The sequence below is a fragment of the Cebus imitator genome, unplaced genomic scaffold, assembly GCF_001604975.1.
Source record: "Cebus imitator isolate Cc_AM_T3 unplaced genomic scaffold, Cebus_imitator-1.0 Scaffold76, whole genome shotgun sequence".
NCBI lineage: Eukaryota > Metazoa > Chordata > Mammalia > Primates > Cebidae > Cebus > Cebus imitator.
This window is the reverse complement of record NW_016107391.1, coordinates 7,294,920-7,300,259: the sequence shown is the minus strand read 5'-3', so window position 1 is coordinate 7,300,259 and position 5,340 is coordinate 7,294,920. Positions and strand designations below refer to the sequence as shown.

Here is a 5,340-nt window from a genome sequence, read left to right as displayed (position 1 = left end):
AAACACCTTCAATTTTAAGAAGAGCTGTGTGCTCCCTTTGGTTCCGAAGACCCCGCTTATAGCCGGCAAAAATAGCCTTGGACCACAGCCTTCCAGACATAGTTCCTTTTGTAAGTCCTGTTCCCAGCGGGCCTCCAAATTTCAGCAGCAGGCGCCTCTCTCGCCTCCACAAGTGCCAAGATGGCGGGAAGAGCGTGGGTTTGTTTTAAATAGCTTTTATTATTTTGAGATACGTTCCATTGATACCTAGTTTACTGAGAGTTTTTAGCATAAAGTGCTGTTGAATTTTGTCAAAGGCCTTCTCTGCATCTATTGAGATATTCATGTGGTTTTTGTCTTTGGTTCTTTTTATGTGGTGAATTACGTTTATAGACTTGCATATGTTGAACCAGCCTTGCATCCCCAGGATGAAGCCTACTTGATCATGATGGATAAGCTTTTTGATGTGCTGTTGCAATCGGCTTGCCAGTATTTTATTGAAGATTTTTGCATCTATGTTTATCATGGATATTGGTCTGAAGTTTTCTTTTCTTGTTGAGTCTCTGCCAGGTTTTGGTATGAGGATGATGTTGGTCTTATAAAATGATTTGGGGAGGATTCCCTCTTTCTGGAGTGTTTGGAATAGTTTCAGAAGGAGTGGTACCAGCTCCTCTTTGTATGTCTGGTAGAATTTGGCTGTGAACCTGTCTGGACCTGGGCTTTTTTTGGTTGGTAAGCTATTAATTACTCCCTCAACTTCAGCCCTTGTTATTGGTCTATTCAGGGTTTCAACTTCTTCCTGGTTTAGGCTTGGGAGGGTGTAAGTGTCCAGGAATTTATCCATTTCTTCCAGGTTTACTGGTTTATGTGCGTAGAGCTGTAGTAATCTCTGATGGTGGTTTGTATTTCTGTGGAATTGGTGGTGAAATCCCCTTTATCGTTTTTTATTGCATCTATTTTATTTTTCTCTCTTTTCCTTTTTATTAATCTGGCTAGTGGTCTGTTTATTTTGTTGATCTTTTCCAAAAACCAGCTCCTGTATTTATTGATTTTTTGAAGGGATTTTTTTGTGTCTCTATCTCCTTCAATTCTGCTCTGATCTTAGTTATTTCTTGTCTTCTGCTAGCTTTTGAGTTTTTTTGATCTTGCTCCTCTAGCTCTTTCTTTCTTTCCTTTTTCTTTTTTAATGACCAAAACAAAGCATCTAAAACCGCAGCTTCTGGAAGAACCACTTGTTCTTGCCTGTCTTGTATCTCTCCCAAACTTGACCTTGGCCTCTCGTCGGGCCTTGCGTTTAAGGGCAGGATCTCTGAAGACATCCTTATTGATGACAGTTTTGTCCAAGGGGATGTCCACAGAGTACCTTGTGGGCATCAGGTGATTGTAGTTATAAACTTTCACAAAAGACTTGATCTTTGACCTCTTGGCGATCTTCTTCTTGCCCATGGCAGCTGTCACTTTGCGGGGATAGCGGTCAATTCCAGCCACCAAAGCATGGCTGTAGGGGCGATCTGAGGTGCCATCATCAATGTTCTTCACGATGACGGCTTTGCGTCCAGAGTAGCGTCCAGCCAGGACAAGCACCGCCTTCCCAGGTTTCATGAACTTGCCCATTTCAGCAGCACCCACTCGGGCCTACAGCTCCTCTAGCTCTTTCAATTTTGACAATAGGGTGTCAATTTTAGATCTTTCCTTTCTTCTCATGTGGGCATTTATTGCTATAAATTTTCCTCTAGACACCGCTTTAAATGTGTCCTAGAGATTCTGGTACGTTGTGTCTTCATTCTCGTTGGTTTTGAAGAACATCTTTATTTCTGCCTTCATCTCATTGTTCATCCAGTCAACATTCAAGAGCCAGTTGTTCAGTTTCCATGAAGTTGTGTGGTTCTGAGTTAGTTTCTGAGTTCTGAGTTCTAATTTGATTGCACTGTGGTCTAAGAGACTGTTTGTTATGATTTCCGTTCTTTTGCATTTGCTGAGGAGTGATTTACTTCCAATTATGTGGTCAGTTTTAGAGTAGGTGTGATGTGGTGCTGAGAAGAATGTATATTCTGTGTATTTGGGGTGGAGAGTTCTGTAAATGTCTATTAGGTTTGCTTGGTCCAGGTCTGAGTTCAAGTCCTGGATATCCTTGTTAATTTTCTGTCTCGTTAATCTGTCTAATATTGACAGTGGAGTGTTTAAAGTCTCCCACTATAATTGTGTGGGAGTCTAAGTCTCTTCGTAGGTCATTAAAACTTGCTTTATGAATCTGGGTGCTCCTGTATTGGTCGCGTTTATATTCAGGATCGTTAGCTCTTGTTGCATTGATCCTTTTACCATTATGTAATGTCCTTCTTTGTCTCTTTTGATCTTTGTTGGTTTAAAGTCTATTTTATCAGAGACTAGGATTGCAACTTCTGCTCTTTCTTTGCTCTATGTTTGCTTGGTAAATCTTCCATTCCTTTATTTTGAGTCTCTGTGTATCTTTGCAAGTGAGATGGGTCTCCTGAATACACCACACCAATGGGTCTTGACTTTTTATCCAATTTGCCAGTCTGTGTCTTTTGATTGGGGCATTTAGCTTGTTTTCATTTAAGGTTAATATTGTTATGTGTGAATTTGATCCTGCCATTTTGATGCAAGCTGGTTGTTTTGCCCATTAGTTGACACACTTTCTTCATTGTGTTGATGCTGTTTACCATTTGGTACATTTTTGGAGTGGCTGGTACTGGTCATTCCTTTCTATGTTTAGTGCTTCTTTCAGGAGCTGTTGTAAAGCAGGCCTGGTGGTGATGAAATCTCTGAGCAATTACTTGTTCATAAAGGATTTTATTTCTCCTTCACTTATGAAGCTTACTTTAGCTGGATATGAAATTCTAGGTTGAAAGTTCTTTTCTTTAAGCATGTTGAATATTGGCCCCCACTCTCGTCTTGCTTGCAGGGTTTCTGCCAAGAGATCCACTGCGAGTCTGATGGGCTTCCCTTTATGGGGAACCTGACCTTTCTCTCCACCTGCCCTTAGCATTTTTTCCTTCATTTCAACCCTGGTGAATCTGATGATTATGTGCCTTGGGGTTGCTCTGCTTGAGGAATAACTTTGTGGTGTTCTCTGTATTTCCTGGACTTGTATGGTGGCCTGCCTTGCTAGGTTGGGGAAGTTCCCCTGGATAATATCCTGAAGAGTGTTTTCCAGCTTGGATTCATTCTCTCTGTCACATTCAGGTACACCGATCAAATGTAGATTAGGTCTTTTCACATAATCCCATATTTCTTTGAGGCTTTGTTTGTTTCTTTTCACTCATTTTTCTCTAATCTTGCCTTCTCGTTTTATTTCATTGAGTTGATCTTCAATCTCTGATATCCTTTCTTCTGCTTGGTCGATTTGGCTACTGAAACTTGTATATGCTTCGTAAAGTTCTCTTGTTGTTTTTCAGCTCCATCAATTCATTTATATTCCTCTTTAAGCTGTTTATTCTTGTTAGCATTTCATCAAATCTTTTTTCAAGGTTCTTAGTTTCTTTGCATTGGGTTAGAACATGTTCTTTTAGCTCAGAGAAGTTTCTTATTTCCCATCTTCTGAAGCCTGTTTCTGTCAATTCGTCAGACTCAGTCTCCATCCAGCCTCGTTCCCTTGCTGGTGAGGAGCTGTGATCCCTTGGAGGAGGAGAGGCATTCTGGTTTTGAGTATTTTCATCCTTTTTGCACTGGTTTCTTCCCATCTTTGTGGATTTATCTACCTGTGGTCTTTGTGGTTGGTGACTTTCAGATGGGGTCTCTGGGTGGACGTCCTTTTTGTTGCTAACGAAGTTATTTCTTTGTTTCTTAGTTTTCCTTCTAACAGTCAGGCCCCTCTGCTGTAGGACTGCTGGAGGTCCACTCCAGACCCTGCTTGCCTTGGGATCACCTGCAGCAGTCTCTCGTTTTTGCTGATAACTGCAATGCAGAGCTGTTCCTATTTGGCCATTTTGGATCCTCCTCGACTCTGTCTCTTTAAAAAACAAAACCAAAAAACCAACAAAACAGACCTAGACAAACCTAACATGAAGGACAAACTAAACACCAGGCGTGCAGGTGTTTGGCTGTGTATAATACTTTCTTCCCCCTACCTTTTTTTATTATCCTTTCCAGCAGGAAGCCATGGGGGTAATTTCAATTACTATCATACTCTTCTATGAATAATCCCAGGCCATATATTACTGCCAGATTTAATTTCAGCCAAAGGAAGAGAATAGTCAGCTTTTCTCCCCTCACCCACAGAAACTTGAAAGAAACCAGGACAATTGTGAAGGCAGTTTTCTCACTGAAAAGAAGTGCATGTGCCAGCTGGTGGTGAGGCAGTTAAATAAGGATTCTATCCTGTGGACTGCATTTCTTGTCATTAAAGGGAGTATATAGAGTCTCTATTCAAAGATGCTCAAGCCTGTGATGCCAGCACTGTGGGAGGCCGAGGTAGGGGATCGCTTGAGCCCAGGCGTTTGAAACCAACCTGGGCATAACAGTGAGACCTTATCTCCAGAAAAAAATTAAAAAAATGAGGTGGGAAGATTACTTGAGCCCAAGGGGTTGATGCTGCAATGAGCCATAACTGAGCAACTGCACCTGGGTGACAGAAAAAAAGGAAAGACAATTCTAACATCCAAATCCAGTTCTAACATCTGTAAGTGTATCTGTCCAAACACAGAGCTAAAGTTAAAAACACAGGAAGGGAAAGGACATAATAAAAAGGAAGGAGCAGTAGTCACAGGGCATCCATGTTGGGAGTATCCAGATCAGCCTCTTTTTCATTAATCATAAAACCCCTTGGTGCTCTGTCCTGTTGGCTTTTCATGCACCTTCAAATCATGTATGGGGGATGAGAAAGTTAAGGAAAAGATTTGTTATTTCACTGTTAGGGGTGAGGGAGGTAGTTAGCCAAATGGTGACTAGTGATAAACTCTAGAATTGTGGGCTCTTTCATCCATGTCCATTGTCTCAGATCCTTCTGGACCCACAAGATGGCACTTGAGGATCTAGTACAGCAAAACCATACCAACGAATTTAGAATAAAATAATCGGCTGGGAGCAGTGGCTCATGCCTGTAATCCTGGCACTTTGGGAGGCCAAGGCGGGCGGATCATTTGAGGTAGGAGTTAGAAACCAGCCTGACCAATATAGTGAAACCCTGTCTCCACTAAAAATACAAAATCAGCCAGGCGTGGTGGTACATGTCTGTATTCCCAGCCACTCAGGAAGCTGAGGCAGGAGAATCGCTTGAACCTGGGAGGTGGAGGTTCCAGCCAAGGTCGCGCCATTGCACTCCAGCCTGGGCGACAAACCGAAACTGTGTCTCAAAAAAAAAAAGAATAAAAGAATCATCCACAGGGTTAGATTAATGATGCA

The 5,340-nt window shown here is 41.8% G+C and overlaps 1 pseudogene across 1 annotated transcript; it reads right to left on the bottom strand.

Moving 5' to 3' along the window:
* Positions 1-1,151: 1,151 nt before the first annotated feature.
* On the bottom strand, positions 1,152-1,617 carry LOC108307129 (annotated as a pseudogene). The gene has a single exon (XR_001826417.2). The product of XR_001826417.2 is annotated as a 60S ribosomal protein L27-like (transcript).
* Between the last annotated feature and the right edge of the window lie 3,723 nt (positions 1,618-5,340).